This window comes from Protopterus annectens, chromosome 14.part0 (assembly GCF_019279795.1).
Source record: "Protopterus annectens isolate FY-2018-M chromosome 14.part0, PAN1.0, whole genome shotgun sequence".
Taxonomy (NCBI): Eukaryota; Metazoa; Chordata; order Ceratodontiformes; family Protopteridae; genus Protopterus; species Protopterus annectens.
In genome coordinates this window covers 976162788-976189081 of record NC_056748.1, presented here as the reverse complement: position 1 = coordinate 976189081, position 26294 = coordinate 976162788, and the positions used below count along the sequence as shown (strand labels likewise).

Genomic DNA, 26294 nt, shown 5'->3' with positions numbered 1-26294 from the left:
GGTTATGTAGCAGGAAACCTGTATCTGGGATGCTTGCCTATAGCTCCATAACAGTACTAGTAGCTTAGCCATGCTTCTATTCCAGTGGCATTGTGCTGAGTGGCTTCTTGTAACTCCATAACACTTGGTTCTACAACCAACTGTATTCTATAGGAAATCCCTCCTTTAACCCATTTTATTAGTTGGCTTTTCTCCTTTGACTTAGAAACTTGTGTCCGTTTGCACAGAGTGATCTGAGGTATTGCTTTCACATTTTCCTGGGGCTGTCTGTTCAGTTTTCTGCTAGCAGCCAACACAGTACTCAGAAATATAAGAAGTTCTTCTTTAACCCTGATACAGGGTTACTGGCCATTCAAAAATATCTACATCTTTGCTGTGTAATACACCATCCCCTAAGGAGGGTTTTCCAGGCTATGCCATTTGCCAGCCTTTGCCTTCAACTGTATACATTGACAGGCTAAAGGGAGAAATCTTGCATATGAGAGGTTGAGAGATAAAGTGGATGTCTAAGATTTACACCCCCCAACACACACACACACGCACACATGTTGCTTTTAATCTTCTAACTAACTTGAGCCTCACAGTGTGCTATAAAGTTAAATATTTTCTGGACTTCCAGTATGACATTAACCAAGTAATTACAACTGAAACTGTTTTGCCTTGCATTTAATGTTAAAATAATGAAAAAAGCCAGTGTTTAAAATAATAAGAATTAATAATTTATTTTCAAAGAACCTGATTGCTCAGTATGATTAAATCTTGAAGAGAAAGTAACAAAAAAGAGGTTTATAACCCAGAAGAAGAGAAGAGAAGAAGTCTCCTGGAGCAGTAGAGCATGTGACTGGGGATTCAAGGTAAGCAAATAATACTTGAAAATTGACAACAATGTATGAGGTAGTAATGAAGCCAAGTGGTACTTCTGACTACAACAGATTGAATGACAAGAGGTTGGAAGAAATTGAGGTGACATTCCACTGTAATTAAGATGAAATGTCTGCAATTCAGAAATCTGGTATGGCTTTAAAATGGAGGACAGTGGCAATGAGAATGCAAAATTAAGAATTCAATGAAAAGTTGGTAGATTTAGAAGCTAGAGCTTGTAGAGAAAAATATTCATTAACTAATGTCCCTGAAATGCCAGAGGGAAGAGACTGGGTAATATTTATGAGAAATGAAATGTTATTGAACAGATATGCCAGAAGAAGAAGAAATCTTGATGGAAAGGATGTGAAAAAATTAAGTACTGGGGTAAGTTGCATGGAGAAAAACATATCCTGCCTCTGTAGGAAAGGGATATAACTGCAGATTAGCCCCACTAGAGTCTTCATGGATAAAGTACAGTTGTGTAAAATCTTACCATTACAGTAAATGTCCTTGCCTTCACAACTGCAGTATTCCTTACAAATGGGATTCCCTGCCATGAAGCCTACTGTCCGGCCATTTACCAAAGTCTACTGTTGCTTTAAGCTATGCTGAAAATCACCTGCACACTCCTTGCGTAGGGTAGGGCATAAAGATGATGATCAGCCATACCATCTTCAGAACTGATTGCCCCAGTAGGAACAGCAGCCCAAGGAAAACCAAGGAGAACCTGCACATCCAAGAAGGAAAAAAGACCAGGGGGATGGAGGGACGGAGTGAATACTGCAGCGGTGAAGGCAAGGACATCTACTGTTATGGTAAGATTTTACACAACTGTATTCTGTCCTTACATTCACCGCTGAACTATTCCTTACAAATAGGAGTGTGCCAAAGCTCAAGAAGAAACTTGGTAGGAGGAAGCAGCAGAGCCCTCTAAAAAGCCATGAAGAATGGCAGCAGCAAAACCAGCTCTAGCTGTGGAGATACCATCCAACTGGTAATTCAAGAATAGAACTGGCATCTGATCCTTTGAAAAAAGCACCAGAAGAAGCCACAGCTCTAGTGGAATGGCCCTTTACAGAAGAAGGAAGGGTCTTGCCATGAAAAGTGTAACAAAAGGAAATTGCCTTTGAAATCCAAGTGGAAATAGTTTGCTTGGAAACAGCCAAAACTAAATACCTAGGTTGAAAGGAAACAAATAGCTGGTCAGGTTTCCTGATGGCTTTAGTTTTATCCAAATAAAATCTGAGCTGTCTCTGCACATCTAAGGTATGCATTGCCCTCTCCCTGTCAGATTCCAGAGAGGGGGAAAAAAGTAGGCAAATTAATAGACTGATTAAATGACAACTCATTAACCAGCATGGGCATGAAAGAAGGATTAGTATGCAAGGACACTCTGTCCTCATCAAATATCAAAAAAGGTGGACAGGCCGTAAGGGCTTGCAACTCAGACACTCGGTGACACTGCCAGCCCAGCTGTCTGGAATTTTGTAAATAATTCTGTGTCATTTGTGAATATTGATTTGATTTATACAGAACTGTACTGTGTTATTTGTGAATATTGATGTAATTTATACAGAAATGTAATGTACTGAGCTTCAAGGATGTGTCCACAGTGTACCTTATTGGAAAAAAACAGAAATGTATATAACCTAATATCTGTGCAAATGTATGTTTTAATAGTAACTTGCAAAACTTCAAGAAAACAAGTTGAAATTAAAGTGTTGTGTTATCTCTGAGTTTTAGCTAAGCAGCAGCCACAATGTCTAGCGCTAGAAGTTTTTGTATTGTCTTGAAACAGACATACTTACTAGGTTTCAAATGTAAAAGTGTTTTATTGTTTTACGACTTAGAAGTTCTGCAGACTTCTGAGAGGTATGTACTTCCCACACAGAGATGGTAAAATTCTGTTAATATCTGTTTATCCTAGGAGCTGAAAGCAGGTGACAAAGAGTGATGTCATCCAAGCTGACCCAGCAATAATGTTTAATAGTAATTTAAGAACTCTATCAGAGAGAGACTGTGTGCATTTTGTCTTGGACCTAGCAAGAGCATCCACTTATCTGCACTTGCCTTGCTAATAGTTAGTAACTTGGGTACAGTAATTTCTCTTAGATATAGATAAGAATATAGTAAAGATTAGTTTAGATGTTTTCTGTATTTATTTGAGACTGTCCTGCAGTGTTGTTTTAAAATATTTTCTGTTTCTGATCTCTGAAGTAACTGTGTTGGTTGAGTATTGTCTTGTTCTTTTATTATTTATTACTAAATATATTTAAAACTATCTTTGTGGCTGATATTTATGAAACATATTTAATCTGTTAGAGTACTTGCATATGTATTTGGTGACACTGTACAGGCAATTACCATATGGATAATAGTAATATTACACAGTAGGATTGGTCACCCTTTAGGAAGGGCCTTAAAGTAGCTGATAAGCAGTTCTGGTGGCAGTGATAACTACCTTGTGGTCTGGGCAGAAGGGGACATAGCTAGTAAACCTGTGCCAGCTTTTTCCAGCTGTGTGTTTGTGCATAAATCAAATCTCAAAGTGTGTGTCCGCTACATGGGCTGGGACACGAAGCACTGGTTGGACAGAGAGGGTTCTGGACGTCTTAGCTTGCCCACTCTGCTGAGATCTTAACTCTATAGCTGTGCCAGTGGGGAGTCATATTGGGGATCCTGGAGAAAGAGGGAGAAACCAGCCCCAGACTGACTGTGATCTCTGTGTGCTTTTAAGGGAAATTGTACTTTACTGTGTCTGTACTTGTAATCCTCCCATTGTGTACATCCCTCACTGTTGCCAGTGGTGAGGATTGAGGCTCCTTGATTACTGGGCAAGTGCAAAGGTGTCCCATATTAATTGGTGGACAGTGGTGGGATATCCACATCACATATTAATTGGTTGACAGTGGTGAGTTAGCCACATCACATATTACTTGGCTTGTAGTGGTGTGGATATTGAATTTCTGTATCCTGTGTACAGTGGTCAGTTAAATGTGTTTGTACTCTCAATCAGCCATGCAGTGAACATTCAGAGTTCATGTCATATTAATTTTGTTAGCTTAGTTAGTCAAGGAGAGCAGGCAAGCATATCAGCAGAGGAGTATGCCAAGCTGACAAGGAGCCAGTTGCCTATGTGCCAGGCTAAAGGACTGGTGCATGCCAACTTGAGTAAGGCAGAAGTGATTGAAGTTTTATTCACAGCTACATCACAGGATAGCAACCAGGAGGACAACTAGACTGGCTGTGGAAATGTACAGATCTCCGAAAATGGACAGCTCAACCTTTCCACAGAGTATTTAAATTTCCGTCTGGAGTTAGAGACTTGAGCTGGAGGCCAAGTGTTTGGAAATAGAGGCAGCAGAGAGACTGAGACATCTAGAGACTGAGGAAAGTGAGAAACTGCAATGTTTGAAGGCTGAGGAAAATGAGAAATTGTGATGCCTGGAAGCTGAGGAGAAGGAGAGGCAGAGGCAACATGAAAAGGAGATGCTGACTCTTCACCAGAGTCATGGAGGTAATGGGGAAGGGAGTAACCGAACCCCAGAAGCAACAAAGGTCAGTAAATTTCTTCCACAGTTTACAGAGGGGGACAGTTTTGATAGATGTTCTTCGTCTTCCCTTGCTGCAGTCCTGACAATTGGGTATAGTCCGCGTCCCAGTCGGCCCGAATACCAGAGTATAAGGCTGACGTCGGTCATGGCGCTTAGACTAAGGCCAGTACGTCAGGGTACTAATGCGCATGACCGACGTCATTTCCTCAGTCTTTTTTGCCGCATGGTCCGATGCAGAAGCAATTTTGCGAGTGCAGGTTGGCGTTCTGAGATTTTCCGAAACCGGAGTTTCAGACCGAAACAGAGTTGGCTAAGTAACCCCGTTGGGGAACATTTTGGTTTTTCCTTGCCTCAGTATTTAACCGGATGTCAGAAAAAGTGAATAACTGTATTTCTTGTGGGAAGCAGATACCGCATAGGGATTATCATACATTGTGTATACCTTGTTTAGGGCCTGAGCACGACGTTGTTGGTTGCCGCTCTTGTGCTAGATTTAACAAGCGCACTATTAAGAGGAGGCTTGATTGTGCTAGGTTAGTGTTTGGGAAGCGTTGCAATTATAATATGCCGTCGGATGCTCCGGCCGCTTCATCCAAGAAGCGCAAGGACAAAACAGTGAAGCCTAGGGGTGAGGAACCGGCTGTCCCGGACGTCGGTCCTTTAGGAGGCTCAGGGGAGCCAGAGGTTTTGCCAGGAGTCTCTATGGAGTCTCAGGCAGATACTTTACTCTTACAGGATGTGCCCTCTCAGGAAGTAGGCCAGGCTGAGGGGGCCTCTCAGGTAACTGTTCTTCCCTCTCTTCCCAAGGTAGTTAGGGCCTCTCCTTCTGTTGCCAAAGCTTCTTTTAGAGGTAGGCCAAGTTCAGCTTCTGTGGGGGCTTCTCCTAGCATTTCGGGCTCTGTGCCTAAGAAACATATGCTTAAAATGGCAGAAGATTTGATTACTCTGATTAGAGGTTCTATGCCCCCGCCTGACAAGAGGCCTAGGGTGGAACAGGGGTTTGATAGTTTTGAACAGTGTTCACAGGCTTCAGAGTCTTCTGTGGAAGACTTGCAAGAGTTTCCTACTTATTCTGATTCTGATGTGGATGATTCCACTCCTACAGCTTCTCCCCCTGAGGATTTTTCATTTTCAGAGACTCTTCACTCCATGAGGGAGCACTTTAAATGGGAAGGCCAGGATTACTCTGATTCCAGGAAAAGGCTTAGGGAATTCTTGTTTTTACCCCAGCATAGGCCCTTAGCTATTCCTCCTGTGTTGAATGTGGTGGAGGATGTTTTTGCAGAGGCTTCCCTGAACCCTGACTCCTTGCCTCCTGCTCCTGTTAAGCCTGATAGGTATTATAGGGTGCCCGAAGCGCATAAGTATTTGTTTAAGAGTCCCAGGGCGGACCCAGAAACTGTTTCTCAGGGGCCTAAAGGTGTTAAAGCTTCTGTGGTTAAAAATCCTGTACCCTCTGATAAAGAGGCAAGGGCTTTGGATAGGTGGGGTAAGAAAGTATATACTTCTTCCACTTTAGCCATGAGGGCGTTGAATTGTCAGTTTCATATGCTGAAATATCAGAATTATCTCCTTTCACAATTGAAATCTAAGGTGGATGCTTTGGCGGAAGGTATTGAGTGTAAAGAATTGCTGGATTTGGTTCATGTGTCTGAACAAGTGGGTAAGCATTCTTTGCAGTGTGGTTTTGATGCTGTTCAGGCCTCCTCGAGGGTGGCTGCTACTAGTTCTGTTCTTCGCAGACATGCCTGGTTGAAGGATCAGAATTTAGCTGAGCATGTTAAGGCCAGGATTTTGGATGCTCCTTTACAGTCTGATGTGTTGTTTGGACCGCCTGTGGAAGCAGTTTTAAAGAAAATGGAGGACAAAGCTAAGTCTATGCAGACTGTTAAAGATTTTTGCAGGTGCAGCCTCCAAAGTTTAGTAGAAATTGGCCTGCTAAGGGGTGGACATATCCTGCTTATGGTTCCCAGTCTAGGGGTAGGTCTAGACGTGGTAGGGGCAGGGCTCAAGGTTCGTTTAGGCCTAGATCAGACAGTTCACCTGCTCAGACTTCTGGTGAGGGCAGGGGTCAGTCCTTTCGTAAGCAGAACCAATGACCTGCCTTTTCAGCTGCCAGTGGATTCTCGTCTGGCAGCTCCCTTGGGAGGAAGATTGTCTCTTTTCAAAGAAAATTGGGATTTAATCACTCAAGACAGATGGGTGCTGGATATCATTCATCACGGTTACAGATTTTATTTCCACACAATGCCCCCTTTCAAAGGCATGCCAGATGTTCCTCCTCCACAAAGAAAAGAGGCTCACATACAAGTTTCTCAGTTGCTCCAGATAGGGGCCATTCAGCCAGTCCCTGTATCAGAGAGGGGCTTCGGATTTTATTCTCGCCTGTTCCTAGTACCAAAGAAGGGGAACACGTGGAGACCAATTTTGGATTTATCTATCCTCAACACTTATCTGGACATTCCCAAGTTCAAGATGTTGACGTTACAGCAACTGTTACCTCTGCTGGGCAAGGATCACTGGATGGTAACTTTGGATCTCAAGGAAGCTTACCTTCATGTGCCTATAAGGCTAAGTTGCAGAAAGTATCTGCGGTTTCGAACTGGAGATTTTCATTATCAGTTCTCTGCATTGCCCTTTGGCTTATCTACTGCGCCCAGAGTATTCACGAAGGTTCTGGCTCCAGTGATAGCTTACTTCAGGCTTCAAGGCATTCAAATCTATCCTTACTTGGACGACTGCCTGATTCTGGCTCAAGAAAGAGAAGACCTTCTACAGCATCTGGAATATGTCATAGCAGTGCTAAGATGCCTAGGGTATTCTGTGAACGAAATAAAGTCCAGTCTAGTACCCTCTCAAGACATGTGCTTTCTGGGTGTGAGACTGAATACAGCAGCCCAGATGGCCTTTTAACCCCGGACAAACAAAAGAGTCTGTCACTTTATTTCCATCAACTATCTCATCAGTCCGTGCTGACTGCAAGGACAGTCCTTCAAGCATTAGGGTTCATGGCATCTTGTATTCTGGTGCTTCCCAATGCCAAACTGCATATGAGGAAGCTGCAATGGTATCTCAAAAATGTATGGACACAGCACTGCCAAGATTTCGACACTGTCATTCACATAATACCTTGCCTTCAAAAGGAATTCTTGTGGTGGGCTCAGGAATGTCACCTAAACAAGGGACTCTCTGTGACCCGGCCAGAGGCGAGTCAGATTTTAACGACAGATGCCTCGACACTGCTTGGGGAGCTCATCTAAATGGAAAGTGGATACAAGACAAGTGGCCTGCCAGACTACAGCATCTACATATCAACATGAAGGAGATGTTAGCAGTCCAGTTTGCATTGGTGGCGTTCAAGGAGTTACTTCTTCCAGGGCAGGTGTTGATTCTAACAGACAACACAACTGTCATGTGGTACATCAACAAGCAAGGGGAACACATTCTTATCCTCTATGCAGGCAAGCAATGATTTTATGGGAGACTGCGTTAAGCCTGCAACTGACTCTTCAGGTAAGGTTTCTGCCAGGAGCACAGAACTCCCTAGCAGATGTATTAAGCAGACAAATCATGGATCCCCACGAGTGGAAACTGGATCTTCATGTATTTCAGACATTGACAGTGTCATGGGGAACTCCAGACATAGATCTGTTCGCTTCTCCACTAAACCACCAGCTGCCAAAGTATTGCACAAAGGGTTTCATCACACAGCTTGGAAAGTGGATGCTCTGTCTTTCAGTTGGAAAAACCTTCATGTCTATGCCTTTCCACCTCTGCCTCTTCTTCCAAAGGTATTATTAAAGGTCAGACAAGACAGGCCAAGGATGATTTTGATAGCTCCAGATTGGCCTCGGCAACACTGGTACCCACTTCTCAGGAGTCTTGTAAAGAAGCCTCCATGGCCTTTACCTCTGATTCCTCATCTGTTATCTCAGAAGGACGGTCATCTACTCAATGTCAAGCTGCAATCTCTTCATCTCACAGCTTGGCATATTCTGTGTTGAAGCACAGCAGGTCTCAGCTTCCTCAACAAGTTTTAAATGTGATTATGGAAGCTAGAAGGCCTAGTACTAGGAGAGTGTAGAAAAATGGAAGAGATTTTTATTTTGGAGTACAGCAAAGAATTTGGAGATTTCAGAGCCTAATTTGAGTGTGGCTCTTCAATATCTTACTGAATTATTGGACAAAGGGTTGTCCTTCTCTTCCATAAAGATTCATGCTGCAGCAATTTCAGCTCACTATGATTGTGACCCACCTTTGTTTTCGCATCCTTTGTTCAAGCAGTTTCTTAGAGGGGCAAAGAATATAAGACCCCACGTGAGCTCCTACTCCTGCTTGGGATCTCAATTTTGTGTTGGAAAAACTTACTCTACAACCTTTTGAGCCTGCAGCTACTGCTGAATTGAAATATTTGTCATGGAAGACTGCTTTTCTGTTGGCTATTACTTCTGCAAGACGGGTGTCTGAGTTGCAGGCCCTTATGGCAGTAGAGCCCTTTTGATTTTCCATAAGGACAGGGTATCATTACGCACTAATCCTTCCTTTATGCCTAAGGTGGTTTCTAGTGTGGCTTTAAACCAAACTATTCATTTGCCTACTTCTTTGCAGATCCTCAAAATAAAGGGGAAAAGATTTTGCACACTTTAGATGTACACAGGCAATTGCTATTATTTGAGCAGGACTAAGAATTTTAGGCAGTCTCAGCAGTTACTTGTTTCTTTTGCTTTGAGTTCACAGGGCAAGCCTGTGTCAAAACAAACTATTTCTAGGTGGATTGGCTTTTGCATTGCATTTTGTTATTCCCATCATGGCAAAGAGGTTCCAGCTGGGATTAGGCCTCATTCCACTAGGGCTACTGCCACTTCAACAGCATTTCTAAGTGGGGTGGCAACTAAGGATATTCTGGAAGCAGCTACTTGGAGTTCAGTGCATACTTTCTCTAGGCATTATCACCTGCCTATATACTCTAAGACTAGGGCTGGTTTTGCCACAGCTGTTTTACAAGGCATGTTGTCAGCTCCTGCAACTTTATAATTTGCCAGCCTCCCTTACCTCTGCTTTGGGATTCTACCCAATTGTCAGGACTGCAGCAAGGGAAGACGAAGAACATAGTACAGTTTTGTACCTACCATAAATGTAGATGTTCGAGGATTCCCTTGCTGCAGTCCAATTTACCCTCCCTCCTTCCCCTCTGTTTTGGGGTGGTTGTGTAGGTGAGTTTACATGCTTATATTTGTTGTATATATTGTTGTATATATTGTACATGTTTTTTGGTGCAGGTTGTTTTTGGGATTTGTCTTTTTGGGTCTTCTGACATCTGGGGCAAGAAAAGACTGAGGAAATGACGTCGGTCATGCGCATTAGTACCCTGACGTACTGACGTCAGTCTAAGGCGCCATGACCGACGTCTATTCGGGCCGACTGGGACGCGGACTATACCCAATTGTCAGGACTGCAGCAAGGGAATCCTCGAACATCTACATTTATGGTAGGTACAAAACTGTACTTTTCATTCATATGTTTGTGAGGGTATGTAAACAGTATAATTTTGACCATGGTCTGGGTATGGTTCCTGACCCCCTTACTCCATGGTAAAGCTGTGACTGCAATTTCTAAACTGTCTGATACTGATTGTTTAAATAATAATGTTTTAAAGAACTCTCTTTTAGAATGTTTTAAGGAACTCTCTTTTAGAATGTTTTAAGTTAACACCTGAAACTTATAGGAAAAAGTTTTGTGAGCATAGATGCAAGGCAGTGTTTACAGAGGAGCACTACTTGCATGGACAGTCTACTCCAGTCAGAGCTTTAGGAGAGACCCCATTCCAAATACTTTTGGCTAGGGTTCACCTTGACTGGGAGGGTGGAAAAGAAAGCCAGCAGTTAGGTGTGTTTGAGGATATCCCTTCAGATGTCCTGATAGAAAATGAGTTTGATAATGCAGTACCACATGTGCATGCAGTTACTCGGTCAGGCTTGGAGACAAGCTTTCGGGTCTGGTAGCCTGCGGGAGACCCCGACAGATCACACACTTGCAGCCAGGACTGGTGAGGTGGTTACTTCAGGGAGGAGCTACCCTGTAGCAGTGAGACTGAAGGTGAGCCACAGCTGCTTGTGGGTACTGATGTTCCCTTGGACAGTGACTGCAAGGGCAGAGGTGATTAGTCGTACCCAGCCTGACACTGAGGCACCGCTGTCAGAGGATGCCAGACTTCCTGTGGAAGGGGAGCTGGGAAGGGTTACTAAGAGAGAATTGAGACAGGCTCAGCTCTTAGACCCAACATTACAAGGCCTGAGGAAGGTAGCTAGTGAACCACCCAATTCTCGAAGGAAGGGGGATCTGTATACTGAAACAAAGGGTTACTGTATGGAGAGTGGACCCCTGAGGGAGGGCTAGAGGGTGTGAGAATACAGCAGTTGGTAGTGCCCAGATCCTACTGTCTGGCACTTCTAGCCATAGCCCATGATATTCCGTTTGCAGGTCATATGGGCATAAATTGTGCAAAGAGATGTATTATGCAGACATTTTATTACCCTGGGATTTCTAGAGATGTAACAGGGTACTGCAGGACTTCTGAGTAGTGCCAAAAGGTAGGAAAGGCAGGAGACAAGGTTACAGCTACTTTAATGTCTTTACCTGTGATTGAGGAGCCATTTCAGAGGGTAGCTATGGATATTGTGGGGCCTCTACTTACCCCATCTTCCACAGGGAAAAAGGGTATCCTAGTGGTAGTAGATACCAGATATCCTGAGCCTGTGTCCTCCATCGAGGCAGAAAAGGTGGCAAATGCTTTGTTAGAGATTTTCAGCAGGGTAGGTTTCCCAAAAGAAATACCGACTGACAGAGGTGCCAATTTCATATCAGACCTGCTGGCTTGTCTGTGGAAGTACTGTGGGGTGAAACACCTAAAGACCACCCCCTACCATCTCCAGACTAATGGTCTTGTTGAGAGGTTAAATTCTGCACTCAAGATGATGCTACGTGCATTTGCAGACCAGTTTAACATGGAGTGGGACACATCTGTTATTTGCTTACAGAGAGGTGCCCCAGGAATCCACAGGTTTTACACCCTTTGAGTTGTTGTATGGGCATAAGGTGAGGGGATCTCTATATTTGATTCAAGATGAGTGGGAGGGTGAATGTGACTCCCACAAAGAGTCTGTTGTGGCATATGTCCTAAACCTCAGGACAAGGCTGAGGAAATTCATGGGCTTGGCCCAGAGAACTTGGCAAAAGCACAGCGGCAGAAAAAGGTCTGATATGACAGGAATGTTCGAACTAGAGAGTATGCTATAGGGCAGCAGGTTATGGTTCTCATTTCTGTCAGACTCAACAAGCTACAGGCAGCCCGGGGGGGACCCTACAAGGTGGTAGTGAAGGTCAGTGATGTTAATTATATGGTAGAACTGCTAGGCAGGAGCACAAATTGTACCATGTTAACTTGAGGAAAACCTTACCGTGATAGGGAGACCCTTGTGCTGAGTATTTGCTGTGAATCTCAGGTGGAGTCTGAGGGAGATCTGGCGACTGATCTCCTCAGTGAGGCTCAAGCTGACACCTCAATGGAAGGTGGGTAGCAATTTCCCAGCAGCTATCCCCTACCCAGGTTCGAGAAGTCCAAACAGTATTACAGGAGTTTGGGGGCATGTTTACTTGGAAACCAGGTGCACCACCATGTGGATACACCAGAACACAGCGTTTGTAGCACACTGAGAAAGGTTGAAAAATAGAACCAAACACTGTATACACTCGTATGAGGAACGGAACTTAGTGCAAACAATCGAAAGGAAATGTATACACAAATTGTATACACAAATTGTAGAAACAGCAAAACGCCAACTGAAATAATACTTTAAGCTTCTCCAAAAGTAGAACGATCACAGGAACGGTTTGAAGTCAAAGCATATTTATTCACCATACAATGAGTTAAGCGCTTTCACTCGTACACCACGAGCTTCCTCAGAACATTTAAATTAACTTTCCATTCATTCTTAAATGCACTGTGTTGGCGCCAAATACAAAAAATTCCTTAAGGCTACAGTACTCAATTACTAATTATAATAATTATAAATGACATTTCTTTAAAAATTGCATACCTAATGGACTTTAGATGCTTTACATTAAAATATGTGTTGAAAAATCACACTGTATATAATATATTGTTATTTAAATTTTATACATCTAAACTTCCACTTTAATGCACTCAATAAAAAGTATGTATAAAATGTCTGTTCAAACACATATATTCTTTCTCCTATATGGTGCATATATGTCAACAAACTTTAGATATTACTTTTAAAGAGTCATAACTTATATGAACCATATAACCTTATGGGAATGCATATACTAAAATCAAAATGTTGTTAATGTATACATATGAAAAACATATGAAAAATAAAAAACAAAAAACGAAAAACTACAGATAACTGCTAGCAACACGTACCCCTACACTAACTAACTTTTGATCATCAAAAGTGGCTTGACTGTGATATAATCATTAATTCCAGGCCATGTCATTGCATCTGTATAAATTTGCCACCAATATTCCCTATATGCTAAAGTGTTCTTTGTATTACCCCCTCTGGGATTGGATTTAATTCTTTCCAGAATAGCGAATTTAAAAAAATGTTCAGTACCTGCTGCATTGATGTGTTTGAATAGGGCGTTTTTCATGTCTTTAGTTCTTATACTGTAGATATGTGAATAAATCCTTTTCCTAAATTGTCTTTCCGTCCTGCCGATATAATATGCAGGACAGACCCTACACTTAGCTATATAAATAATCATACTGGTTATACAATACCTTGTGCAGGTCTAATTATGGTTTTGTTACAATTTTCTAAAGAGAACATTCTGTCTTCACATATATGTTTACATTGTCCACATGCTCCACATTTGCTAGTATGTTTCTCTCTGTCTGATACTTGTATTGGGCCATTCTCAAGTAAATATTTCAAGTTCTTCCCCATTTTGTACACAAATTGTGGTTTAGAACCCAAAATTTTTTGTTGCATCTTCATCCGTTAAAATAATTTGCCAATTATTAGTTAGTATATTTTTTACTTGACTAGAGAATGGTCCATATTGCACTATGCAGGCACTTTTAAACAATGTATCCTTCGCCTTAATATCATTAGCCTCTGTTCTTAATATACCCTCACTGCCAACATGTCTAAGACCTAAGAGAGGTATATATTTATGTCCCCATTCTTTAAGGACATGCTTTCCGGTGTCAGTCATCATACGTTCATCATATCCCCTCTCTCTGAATAAACCTGTTATAAATTCTAATTCTACTTCCGTTTCTTTTCTGTCAGATGTCATTCTCAAAGCTCTGATGACTTGCCCCTTATAGATGTTATATTTAAGTTTATTGGGGTGGTTGCTTCTGTAATCTAAATAGGAATTAGAAAAAGTTGTCTTCCTGTTAATCTTGGATTTAAAATGCTCATCCTCTAAATATACGAAAGTATCTAAATACGCTACCCCATATGTGCTACACTCGTGGGTGAATTTCAGAAACTCACTGGACTCATTTAAATAGTGGACAAAATCAAAAAATGACTGGTTGTTTCCTTTCCATAAAATATAAATGTCATCCAAGAACCGAGAGTAATAACACACATTAGTGTAGTATGAACTGCTAAGAATGACATTCTCTTCCCAATCCAGTAAGACCAAATTGGCATATATGGGGGCGCAAGCTGCCCCCATAGCTACCCCTTTGGTCTGCCTGAAAAGTTCCCCTTCATAATAAATGAAATTATATTCTAATACTATACTAGTAAGCTCTACTAAGAGTGAAATTTGATCCCAAGTCATCCCAGAGTGTTTTCTTAAACTATTTGTCAGAGCTTGTAACCCTTCCTCCAATGGAATACTTGAAAAAAGGTCCACTACATCCACAGATGTAAAAAGAATGTTCTGTTTCTCAGTAGTAACAGGATAGTTTTTTAAAAATTCCCAAGAATCTTTGGTCAAATGCTGAATTTTGGAATACATAGGTTTGAGTAGTTTGTCAATAACTTCCCCTATACGAAAAGTTTTAGATTTACTTCCAGAAATTATAGGACGGAATGGGGGGTTGATAGTATCTTTGTGGGTCTTTGGGATGCCTACAATAGTAGCCAAAACAGGATCTGTAACTAGCATATAGTTGTATGTTTCCTCATTGATTCTGTTCTCAAGTAAGTAGTCCTCCAAGAACATATCTATCCTTCTGTATGCTTGGTTCACTTCATTTAAAGATGTGACCGTATAGTTCCCTGAATTGTATAAGATGTCATGAATAATGCTGCTATAACATGTGGCATCATAAATGACCATCCCCCCACCTTTGTCCGGTTTCATAATTCTAATACTTTTGTCACTTCTTAACTCCCTTAATAATGTATTCTCTTCATATGATAAATTTCTGTGAATATTAATCTTGCTTACTTTTTTGTTTAGAGCATACAGATCTCTTACAGACTTTTTTTCATAGTTTAGTACTTGGGAATAACTAATAGGGATGTAACAACTTTTTTTCTTGAATGGGTTAGGTTGTTTAGGTTGATCGCTTTTCTGTTGAAACTGCATAGCTAGATTCAATTTTCTAGTGAATAACTTTAATTCACTAATACTATCCACGACGTTAAAAGTAGACGTGGGTATGAATTTTAAACCCTTTGACAAAAGAGAAAAATGTGTAGTTTCTAATTTTATATTGCTATAATTGAAAATCTTAAAGTTGTTAAATGTATATACTGCACCATCCTGTTTGATACCCTCTGCAGTACCTTCACTCGTTGTATTAGTATTAATATCAAATAAGGTGGGGGTGGTAGTATAACCCGTGTGCTCGTCAGGTGCATTTAATATTTTTTCTTCCACCTCCCCCCTTGATTCCATTTTGCTGAATATACTTTCCTTGGCATCTGAAAAAAATCCTCATCTTTTCTAACATTACCTCTGTATGTGGTGTTAGCTTGTGTAGTGCTAGGATGTCTATGGTATACTCTTCCTTCATTAGACTGTTCATTGGCATTCCATCTCTCATTATGTGCCTGTTCATTAAAATTCCATTTATATGCATTGTGTGATTCATATTGTACCTTGTCCCTACTAAGTTTTTTATTTTTCTTTTCAAATGCTCTTTTTGCCCTATCATTGGCAATTTCAAACTGTTTAAAATACAGATTGTCCCATTCAGCGAAAGTTAAATCATGTGTAATAGCTTGGTTCATATTCTCTATATCTTCAATACATTTACACAATTTCTCATCATTAAATTTAATGAGTGTCTTCATGTATTCCAACCCAAATGAGTCAAATAATGCATTGAATTCAGTAGTAGTTCTATGAGTTAACTCTACCCCCATAGGGACCTTAAAAAATCTTAAACCCATAGGAACTATCTTAAGGGACAAACAATGATTTAAATATGCATTATCCAGTTTAATCGCATTAATGGTGTTTAATTTTTTTCCAAAAGCAAAAATCATTTCTTTTAATGTTCCTTTAGTAGAATAACACCTCTTATTAGATGTCAATTCATTTGTAAAGTCAAATATGCAGTCGCTATCGACAAAGTCTTTTAAATTATAAACGTTACTTGCAGACTTTCTGACTGCGTCATTAACGTAAAGTTTTTCAGGTAAAGTTTTTGTACCTGTGTCTTTGCTGTTCTTGGCCGCAACTTGACCATATGTTTTGGACAATTGACTTGTTTTAGGGCATGTACCAATCCGCTTGGCCTCCTCCGTTATACGCCCAAACGAAAAATCAAAAGTAAAATCATTCAGCTCAGAAACATTAATGTCACACTTTCCTGCAGTGTTTGAAAGGTCAATCATTCCCCTTCCCTGCGAGTGACAAACCTGTCCATTCGGTAAGCCTGGGGATGACGATGATAAAATATCCATACTATTGGCATGTACCATGTTGTTACAGGACTCCAAAGGCCTATTATAGGGTGCCTGAGAGAGTCAAACAGACTTTGAGGGAGGAGATAGAGTAACTGTTGGTGTGGACTACAGGAAATTAAATAGTCACACAGAGTCAGATGCTTACCCCATACCTAGGTCAGATGAAGCCCTAGAGAAGCTGGGTGGGGCTAAGTATCTTACCACTATTGATCTTACCAAGAGTTACTGGCAGGTGCCCTTGACTCCCAGTGCTAGAGAGAGGTCAGCCTTTGTGCCTCCTTTTGGCTTGTATGAGTTCACGAAGATGCCCTTTGGGATGAAAAATGCCCCAGCGAGTTTCCAGAGGCTGGGAGATAGTATCCTAGCAGGAGCAGGAGATTTGTCCTTGCTTACCTAGATGATATTGCCATCTACAGCCATTCCTGGCAAGAGCACATTCAGCATGTCAGGAAGGTACTGGGCAGATTACAGAGGGCAAGGTTGACCATTAAGCCCAGTAAATGTCAGGTGGGTATGGCAGAGGTCTCCCACCTGGAACACGGACTGGGGAGTGGTAAGATCAGGCCAGAACCTGCCAAAGTGGAAGCCATTCAAGCATGGCCTGCACCTGTTACCAAAAAGCAGGTGAGAGCATTCTTAGGGACAGCAGGGTACTACAGAAAATTTGCCCTCAAATATAGTAGCATAGCTGCTCCCAGGGTTGCCAGATTTCCTATCAGCATGGTAGGGACGACAAAAAAATAAAAAAAACCACCTCTTTAATGCGGAACAGAGTTCCACATTAAAGAACAGTAGATCTACACTAAACACGGAGCTTCTCGTGTTTAATGCAGAACATTGCAGTTCCGCATTCAACAGTAGTATCTCCGTGTTTAATCGATTTTTGATTGGCCTGTATGCCAGGTATACGGGCCAATCAAAAAAAAAACTAACAAACAAAGCGGAGGCTGGCTGGGATTTAAACCGGCAGGGCGGGACTTGGGATTAGGCTGATGATCTCGGGACAGTCCCGCCCAAATAGGGACGTCTGGCAACCCTGGCTGCTCCCCTCTCAGACCTGACAAGGAAAAACAGGCCAGATAAGGTAGTGTAGACCCCAGCATGTGAGCAGGCATTCCAGAAGCTTAAAGGAGCTTTGGGAGAGACCCCCTGTCTTAACCAGTCCAGATTACAGCAAAGATTTTGTTGTGCAGGTGGATGCTTCAAACCATGGGATGGTGTCTGTACTTAGCCAGGTCTCCCCAGAGGGAGAAAAGCACCCAGTGGTATAGCTCAGGCATAGGCTCCAGCCCAGGGAGGAATGCTGTGCAGCTGTAAAAAAGGAAGGCCTAGCCATAGTGTGGGCACTGCAGAAACTTCAGCCTTATCTGTATGGAAGAAAATGCACTGTAGTTACAGGCCACAATCCCTTAATATGGCTACATTGAGCCAGCCAGCAAAATGCCAAGTTACTAAGGTGGAGCCTAGGGTTGCAAGCATATAATATGACAGTGCAGCACCACAGTGGGGTTAGCAATGCCAACACTGATGGGCTCTCAAGACAGGGAATGGGGTAAGGTATTCCCAGATAGGTTCAATCCTCTCAAGCAACATTTCTCAAGGGTCACTTGAAAAACTAGATTAAGTTTTCGGGAGTGGGGGAGAATTGTGACACTGCGAGCCCAGCTATCTGGAATTTTGTAAATAATTCTATGTCATTTGTGAATATTGATATTATTTATACAGAAATGTACTATGCCATTTGTGAACTGTTATGTTATGCACTGAACTTCAGGAATGTATAAACAGTGTACCCTACTGGAAAATAACAGAAATGTATATAAACTATATACTTGTGTAAATGTCTGTTAGTAGAAGCTGGAGCATACAGAGTTAACTTGCAAAAGTTCAAGAAAACAATTTGAAATTAAAGTGTTTTACGGTTGTGTTATCTCTTAAGTTTCAGCTCAGCAGCCGATACAACGTCTAGAGCTAGACGTTTTTGTATTGTCTTGAAACAGAAATAATTGCTAGGTTTCAAATGTAAAACTGTTTTATTGTTTTACGACTTCCAAGTTCTGCAAACGTCTGAGAGATGTGTACTTCGCACACAGAGATGTTAAAATTCTTTTAGTGTCTGTTAGCTTGGGAACTGAAGGCAGGTGACAAAGTCTGATGTCATCCAAGCTGACCCAGCATTAATGTTTGATAGTAATTTAAGAACTCCCTCAGAAGAGAGACTGTGTGCATTTTGTATTTTGTCTTGGACCTAGCAAGAACATCCACTCATAATCTGCACTTGCCTCACTAATAGTGAGTAACTAGGGTACAGTAATTTCTCTTAGATATAGATAGGAATATAGTAAAGATTAGTTTAGATGTTTTCTGTATTTATTTGAGACTGTCCTCTAATGTTGTTTTAAAATATTTCCTGTGATTCTGAATTCTGAAGTAACTGTTGTTGTCTTGTTCTTTTATTTATTATTAAATATATTTAAACCTATTTTTGTGGCTGATATTTGTGAGACATATTTAAGCTGTTAAAGTACTTGCATATATATTTGGTGATATGGTACACTCCACTCCTAAATAGCCTTGCTTTTGGTCAGACTTACCATTTGGATAATAATAACATTAATAGTAACAGAACCCACACTGTAAAAGTTGCAGACTCCAAATCTGTCCTCAAAGCAGTGACAAGTGGAGTACCACAGGGTTCCGTCCTGGGACCTCTCCTGTTTGGTATCTACTTCTCTGAAGTACAGGCTAACACAGAAGGCCTCTAGCTAGCGAAGTTCGCAGATGACTGCAAACTAGGAGCCATAGTCAAGTCCCCAAATGATGTGGACATCCTACAGAAGGGCCTCGCTGAGACAGATGCCTGGTGTCAGAGCCATGGCCTCAAGCTCAGTGCCAAAAAGTGCAGTGTCATCCCCTTTGGTAAAAACTCTGTACCCATGAACTACCACATAGGCAGCAATCTACTTAACACAGAATGCGTTATAAGAGACCTTGGGACCCAGGTGGACAGTAGTCTCTCCTTTGATAGTCACATTGCCACAGTAGTCAGGAAGTCCTTCTACATGGCACACCTCATCATAAAAGTGTTCTCATCCAGGAAAAGAGGTAATTGTTCCCCTCTACTCGACACTCATTAGACCCATTATAGAGTACAACGCTCCTTTTGGAATGTACCTCACAAGACATCTGCAGCAGCTGGAAAGACCAAAGAAGTATCTCACAAAGAGGATTACTGGCCTCAAACAATTGCCCTACACTGACCGCCTCAGAAAACTCCAGCTTTACTCCGTAGCATATCGCCTACTCTGAGGTGATCTCTGCCTAACATATAAAGCTATGTCAAACCCAGAGCTGTTGGACATGCTACACCTAAAGAAATCCCAATCCCTCTGAGTTACACGCTCTAGGGACCTAAACCTTGTCACCACAATAAACAGGACATGCTGGAGGGATAGATTCCTGTCCCAGAGACTTCCCATACTCTGGAACAGGCTACCCATCTATGTCAAGCAAAGTTCTTCATTAGCACTCTTCAAGAAAAATCTTGATGAGTGGATGGGAAATAGGGAATACACCCCGGGGATCACTTCTGTGTCTCTGCTCGATAGTGGCACAGAAAAATAACTTTCTCGGGTGGCGTAAGCCAGGGAACCTTGTTGGCTAGGCTTACGTAGGCCCTTGGGCCGATAGCCTAGTACCTACCTATGAACCTATTACACAGTAGGTAGTAGGTCACCCTTTGGGAAGGGCCTTAAAGTAACTGATGAGGGGTTCTGGTGGCAGTGATAACTACCTTATGGTCTGGGCAGAAGGGCCATTGCTAGTAAACCTGTACCAGCCTTTTCCAGGTGTGTGTGTGTGTGTGTGTGTGTGTGTGTGTGTGTGTGTGTGTGTGTGTGTGTGTGTGTGTGTGTGTGTGAGCTACTTGGGCAGGGACAAGAAGCACTGGTTGGACAGAGAAGTGTTGGGAGGACTTGACTTGGAACCCTGGCTAAGGACTCAACTCTACAGCTGTGCCAGTGGGGAGTCTTATTGGGGATCTGGAGAAAGATGGAGAAACCAGCCCCAGACTGACTGTGATCTATGCGTGCTTTTAAGGGAAATTGTACTTTACTGTGTGTGTACTTGTCATCCTCCCATTGTGTACATCCCTCACTGTTCCAGTGGTGAGGATTGAGCCTCCTTGATTATTGGGCCAGTGCAGGGGCATCATACACCCATCTGTCATAAGTAAGAGCTAACAAAAGAACTGTCTTCCAAGAACAATATTGCAAGGAAGCTGAAACAGCAGGCTCAAAAGGAGCCTGAGTCAATTTTTCCAAAACAAAATTAAGATCCCAGGGAGGAGGGACAGGCTTCCTGAGAGGTTTAATATTAAGGACAACTTTAAGAAATTGTTTAGCCTCAAATCTAGAAGCTAACGGGGGACTAAAAGCAGACAAGCAGAAAGAGCTGATAAGTGGGTTTTAATTGAAGAATAGGCCAAACCAGCATTGAGCAACCCACACAAATGAGAGAGAACCAAAGGAACATCCACAGAAAGTGGTTCCAGGTCACGAGAAAGACACCAAATACAAAACCTCTTCCATTTAGACAAGTCGGATTTCCAAGTAGTAGGTTTCCTGGGCTCCTGCAGGACCTGCAGCACATCCTCAGAAAAAAAGGTGTTTATGAGGGAAAACCCTATCACCCACAGTGTCATTTGAAGCATGGACAGGTGGGGATGGATGAGAGACCCCTTGTCTTGTGTGAGGAGATCCACCATTTGAGGTAACTTGTGATGATTCCCCTTGGCTAGATGCAGAAGTAGAGGGAACCAGTGTTGTCGTGGCCAAAAGGGAGTCACCATCAGGACTGTGGGAGCATTCTGTTGAATTCATAAAGAAACATCACCTTCCAAGAAAATGAGAGGACATCCACCTTCCATACTAGATGACCTGGGACTCTGGCACACAACAGAGAAAGTCATCTGTTTGGAGGGGAGGAAAAGAGATCTAATTAAGGAGTACCCCACTGATGAACAATTTCCAGAAACACATGCCGGTGAAGCATCCATTCGTGGGATTGAGTGAAAGACCTGCTCAGATTGTCTGCCACAACATTCTAATCTGAAGGAATGTAAACTGCCTGAAGAGTCACTTGATATTGGATAGCCAGATCCCATACCAGAAGTGCCAGCCGGCAAAGATGGTAAGGTCTTGTACCCTCCCTGTTTGTTGATGTACCACATAACTGTGTTATTGTCTGTGAAAATCTTGAAAGGCTCTGGAGAGAATAGCAGATGAAAGGCCTGAAGAGCCAGCATAAGAGCTCTCATATCTTTGATGTTGATGTGCTCCTTCCACTGATGAGGCGACCACACTCCGTGAACCCTCATGGAGCCAGACGTTGCTCCCCATCCCATATCTGAAGCATCTGTGAACAGATCCTGAGAGGGAAGAGGAGGTTGAAAAGGGAGCCCTTGATTCAGAGAAAACTGCTGAATCCACCACAGAAGTTCTTTCTTGAGACATGGGAGAAGACGAACAGGAAAGTCTAGAGGATGCGAATGCTGAAGCCACACAGACTTCAGAAAACACTGCAACTTCTTCATGTGGAGTTTGGCCAGAGGGAGCATCAGAATGGTGGAAGCCATGAACCCCAGAACACTCAAAAACTCTCTGGCTATAATGGAGGCCAGAGGAAGAAGAGTTTGAAAGAAAGAAATGAGAGTTAATGCCTTTGGAGGAAGCAGGGATGCCAGCATTGGTTACTGTTTGAATCCTGCAACCCAGAAAGTCATGATACTGAGAAGGAGTCTGAGAAGACTTTTTGAAGTTTATTGTGAACCCCAGGCTCCGAAGAAGAGAAATGGCAAAATGAAGATTTTGCAAAAGGACCTCTGGAGAAGATGCTTGAATCAGCAGGTCATCCAAATAAGGAAAGATGTGGATCCCTTAAGTCTGCAGAAGGCAGTCCCAGGAGCAAAGCATTTGGTGAATACCCTTGGGGTAGTAGAAAGGCCAAGGGGCAAAGCACAGAACAGAAAATGCCAGGAAGCAACAGAGAAATGCAAACCCCCCTGAAAAGAGGATGGAACGGAATATGGAGATAAGCATCCTTGAGGTCCAGAGACATCAGAAAGGCTTGAGGGAGCAAGAGATGAAAAAGAGACTGAAGGGACAACATGTGAAAAGAAGGCACCTTCAGAAAAGTGTTTAGATGGGAGAGGGCTAGAAGAGGTCTCTCGAAGAACCTCTGGGGAAAAAAAGTTGCTCACGAGGAGGCTGAGGAATGCCCATAAAGGGAGGGCAGGAAATCCAGACCATGAAGTATCCTTGCTGAATGATATACATAACCCAAAATCCTGGGTGATTCAGAGCCAAACAGGAAGAGAAAGAGGAATGTGGCTGGGAACAGGTGGATAGTCAGACAGCACCTGGTTTGTCAGGAAAGGAAGGCTTAAGAATCCCTGCAGTCTGAGTGGCCTTAGCAGGAGGAGTCCGTTTACTACCCTTTTTACCTTTAGAAGGAGGGTGAGATTGCCTATGAACAAAGGCTGGCTTAGAAGGGTTGTTTCACTGAAATGTAGGCACAGGAGAAACAGACATGCTTAAGCTCCTGTAAAGTCATTCCCTTATCCTGAAGAGACAAATAACCCAGCAGCTGCTTCACCAAACAAAAGATTGTTATCCAGAGGAGCATCCATCATCTCAGCTGTAATATCATTGAGCAAAGGTTGAAGCCTAAGCCATGAACATCTCCTCAGAACTGAACCAGAAGCAGCAGCCCTAGAAAAGGCATCTGATGCATCTTAATTACATTTGATAGAGTGACGAACTGCCTGTGAGGAAGTCCCAAGCAAGGAAAGGGCAGAAGATTTACTCTGAGTCTGGAACATCAGAAAGAAGCTGACAAGCCTTAGAAAGAAGAGCCAAGACATACCTTGAGATATGAGTTTGATAATTAATAGCCCTAAAAGCTAGGGTAGCCCAAATAGAAACCTTCTTGCCCAGCCTATCCATGGTTCTACTGTCCTTGTTAGAAGGCAGCAACTTGGACGGAGGACGCTATTGAGATGGCTTGTCAGAGGCCACAGGCACCACAGAGTGGTCAGCAGTAAGACATTTAAACAAAAAGGAACAGTCCTCAGGCACCCTATAAAGCCTATTAGACTTCTTGGGAGCAGGGGGCAGAGAATCCAATGCTTTAGAGGCATTGGAAAAAACATCCAGTAAAGCAGGCAAGACCGGAGGAATGGCCGCAGGTTTAGGGGATTCTATTTGCAGTAACTCATAGTACCTGTTATGGATAACTGAAACCTGGGCACAATCCCACTTAAAAAAATCCATCATCCTAGAGATCCTAGAGATTGTGTCCCCAAAGGAAATTTCCTCAGAAGGATTATCTAGAGTATGAGAATCCTCCTCCTCAGACCCATAGTTTAAAGGAGAAGGAATTTGGGTAGAATAAGCGAGAGAGTCATCATAATCCATCTCAGGAGAATTCAATTCTCTGGGCCTTTTAGGGGAAGAAGAGGACCAAGGAGGGGCAGGAACTGAAACCCCTTGAGGAGGCCTCAACGACAGTAAAGCATTAAATAACCCCTGAGTAAAGGGCTGCCACTCACTTTGTGGATCCCTAGGAACAGAAGAAACATGATTAGTTTTCTGTTTCTTTTTTAAGGGGACATCCATCCTAGAAACCCGAGAAGGCCCAGACTCTGGATGGATTCCACAACTGCAGTAGGAACCTCTTCCCTAAAGAGAAACTACGGAACCCCTCTAGACTCCTTGGAAACAGTCAACCGTGGTTCCCTCTGAATGCCTGAAACGAACACCTGCAAAGCCTCGTTGGACATGCTTTCTGCCAGATCCTCTCCAGCCTCCAACCCAGACGTGGAAAAAGAATCTGACAAAACCACCAGACGAGCCTCTGGGTTCATAATAACCTCAGGAGAAACTCCTGGCAGAGGCTGGACAGTGGAAGATTCTGGTCTTAACTTATGCACCTTCTTCTTCCCTGACTGCTGACCCTCAGGGCAGGAAATTCCATCCATAGTATCTGCAGCAAGAAGCTTAAGACGCTGGTTCTCAAGATACAAGGAAAGGGAAGAAAGTCTACTGTGAAGAGTTTTGGAGACAAACGCCTGACAAATTGAACAAGATGTATGGTCGTGAGCAGCACCTTGGCAAAAAAGACACTTATCGTGGCAGTCTTTATTGAGAATCAGTCTCCCACACTGGCATGTACCCTTTTCTGGATGATATTAACCCCAAACAGCACAAAACAAACAGAAAAAGTAGCCAAAAACCCAACTGGGTACTTATCTGCAACTGTGAGGACTCCAGCAAACAGGAGTAAATGCAGGAATGCCAGCAAACAGAAAAACGGTAAAAAAAAAAAAAAAAAAAAAAGGATGGAGGTAACAGACCGATGGGAAAAACAGCATTTGGACTGGCAGCAAAAAAGTTTTGAGGATAGTACGCCAGAACATCACCTTTATGCCCTTCCCTACACAAGGAGTATGCAGGTGACATTCAGTGTACCTTAAAGCAACAGTAGACTTTGGTAAACTGGCTGGACGGTGGCCTTCACTGCAGGGAACCCCATTTGTAAGGAATACTGCAGCGGTATAGTAAAGAAGGAATTGGTTTATCCTTGTGATAAGTTTGTGCAGAGAGAAGACTTTAAGATTCAAACTTTTCTACCCAGCCACCATGGCAGTTTTCTTTTATCCTGCAGAGACCCAAAACATTTTTTGAAGGAGATAAACCACTCCAAGATGTCAGTAATTGTGGCCAAAATAAGGCACCAGAAGATTTTTCCAATCAGTGAGGAAGGAAAGACTTTTTGCCCAGGTGAAGAGGCCGTTCGAAAGAATGTCACAGAAGATCTTTGATGTATTAAAGAAAACGATGTCTGGCAGAAAGAGGTTTGTGCATTTTCAAGGGGAAGTAAGAGACACTGAATTTGTGGGACCAATTGCCAGTGCTTAATGAAAGTGATTCTACAGGGATAGAACTGTAGTGTACTAGTCTGTGTGGCTGTTTGTAGTTTAAAATGTGTAAACAAATGTACCCATGATAACATAGGGTTTCTTTTCATCTTGCTATGTTTGATGCACTCTTAAAGTTAAGGTAAGGTTAGTAAGGGATTTATTTCATTATGAAAAGTACTATTAGTATATTTTAAAAGTTGAATTTGCAGCTTTTGTGCTAGTCTGGGAGTTTGATTCATTCACTTGAATAGTGAAAACCAGGGAGGGCTTATTTAGCCATTAAAGTGTAGGTGTAGTCTAGGGAATTGCATCTGAATTGGTTATTTGCAAGGCAAGCCTAATGAAGTCACTGTACCTGTCTGGCAGCAGAGGTAAAACCACCAGTTAAGCATGTCTGGACTTTGATTTGTCTGCACAACAGCCTTGATTTTCAATACTTTTTCAGATTATAGAAAACAAAGTTTTCAGATTTGCTCTCTTGACAATTCCTGAAATACCAGTGCACCCAGTTACTGGTAGAGCTTCTTATTAGTTAAATGTCTCCTCTTTAAAATCTTAAAACTTAGCTACTTCCCTCCACTAGGAAACAAGTTAACATTTGAGGAACTAGCTTATTCTTTTAAGAAGCAGTCAGGAGAAAAATATGCTTGTCAGAACAATCTTCAAAAAAGTAATCGGAGAAGAAACATTTTCACAGCTAGGACATGTCTCATGGAATGGCCTATCTACTGAAATTAAGGCAGCATCCACTGTGACCAGTAGTCAAGTAGCCTCAATCTTCACCACTGGCACCAGTGGTGGACTTACACTGGGAGGATGACAAGTACACACAGAGTATTTTCGATGCAGCTCACTGCATCAAGTGCAGTTTCCCTTAGGAGCACACAGAGACTTCAGTCAGTCCAGGGCTGCTTTCTCCAGATCCCCAATAAGACTCCTCACTGGCACAGCTGTTGAGTTGAGCCCTTAGCCAGGGTTCCAAGACAAGTC

At 42.4% G+C, this 26294-nt stretch overlaps 1 protein-coding gene across 1 annotated transcript in view; it reads left to right on the top strand.

Moving 5' to 3' along the window:
- The window catches only part of ERCC6 (ERCC excision repair 6, chromatin remodeling factor), a 1256800-nt gene that overhangs the window by 89777 nt on the left and 1140729 nt on the right, over nucleotides 1-26294 (top strand). Inside the window, exon 3 of the mRNA XM_044056771.1 lies at nucleotides 733-854. The gene's annotated coding sequence lies outside the window, so the exon portion shown is untranslated. The remainder of the gene's footprint in view (nucleotides 1-732; nucleotides 855-26294) is intronic.